We start from the raw sequence: 1,701 nt of genomic DNA on the forward strand, positions 1-1,701 counted from the left end.
TTAAAGAGACTTGATGCCTCTGAGAAAAAATAGCACCATTACAGAAATGATTTGAGCATGTCAGAATGTGGGGTCAGGCTCTTTTCAAGCAAATTTACTCGCTGACGCTGTAACAATTGGGAATAGAAGGTATTGTAATTGTGGAAGAACAGGGCATAAAAAAAAAAAAAGAATGTAGGCAACCAAGGACACAAGGAATGCTGCATTACCACATGTAGAAAAGGAAATTGGAACCCAGTCTTACACCACTCACAAAATTTAGCTTGAATGTAGATTCAATCAATGCAGAGTCAACCTCTGTTATGTCCTAGATATTAAAAAGGAAATTATTGGATACTTATCTATTAATTATTGTTTTATCAGTCTTTGTTGTTTATTTTTAGTTTATTAAGCATGACTTTAATTTAATAAGAAAGAAATGATAGATGGCCAGGCCATTGCTGAGTTTCCCCAGAACAAACAGAATGGGGGAATGGGGGAGAGAGAATATGAGCGGTACGCATGGCCAATAATACAAGTTCTAGGAAAATTCCCTAGATAAAGAGAAGTAATTAAAAAATTACTAGGTCTTTTGGCGATCTTGTAGAGTGGAAACCCACTCGAGAAGTTATTTAAAGTCTCATTTTTGCCATGTTTTTATTTCGCAGTCCATCATTTAAAGTTTAGACAAATGAAACATTTCTCAGAATTTAGGGATGCATCTGTGATTTCTGTACCCATGAAACGAAAAGCAAGCTTAAGAAAACGCACGCGCTCCACCCGATTTTCGGTGACTTCTTGAGCCCCAATCTCTTCAGGGATGCTACAGAATAAACCAGACTATTTTTTCTTTAAAAAGACAGCAAAAATGCACAAGAAAAATATACAGGCTGTATTTAGGCAATAGGATTAATATTTCCATTATAATAGGTAATTTTAAAACAATAATATACCAATTCCAAGGTTGCCTCCCAAGTCTTGGAGGCACTCCTATTTTCATAAAATAAAATAAAATAATACTTTAGCATTGAAGCCACTGAAAGTCAGTAAGTTAGCTCTGTTGCAAAATTTGCCAAAAGAAAATGCATTGGATGGTAATTGGCTTTAAAATCTTAAAGTCGTTAGAACATAAATAATAAAAATAACTACAATAAAGAATTTATGGTAAAGCTTTTCAGTAATAATATATTAATGATAAAGGGCCAGTCACTCTTCTCCCTGTAAAAGCAGAGAAGCCTGGGGCAGCAACAGAAACCGTACATATTATCTCTAAGGAAAAATGTGGTGGTTTTAAAATCCCCTTCCCCTGCCTTCTTGCCAGAAACGTAGTTTTCCAAAGCCTTTGGTAACTTAAGACTTTAGAACATTGCTGAATTAAATAACAAAAATTATTAAATATCTAGGTATTTTAAAATAACAAGATACTAAAATATTAATCTAAATTTGCCTCATATGAAAAATCTAGAGGGTAGAATTGAATCTATTAATTAAATAAACCTTGTATTTTATTTGAAATATATCCTTAAAAATGTAAAAGTATTATTAATTTAAAAAATACTAAGTATTTAACTTGCCACCTAAAATTTAAAGCTTCTAAGAATTTAAATTAAATTGGGAGAAATTATATAGTTGTGGTAACTAAATGCATAAAGTATAGAAATTTATTTTTGAGAAAATAATGTTTGTGCTTTCTCTGAAATAATTAGGAATTCAAACTATGTT

This window comes from Myotis davidii, unplaced genomic scaffold, assembly GCF_000327345.1.
Source record: "Myotis davidii unplaced genomic scaffold, ASM32734v1 scaffold1050, whole genome shotgun sequence".
NCBI classification, from domain to species: Eukaryota; Metazoa; Chordata; class Mammalia; order Chiroptera; family Vespertilionidae; genus Myotis; species Myotis davidii.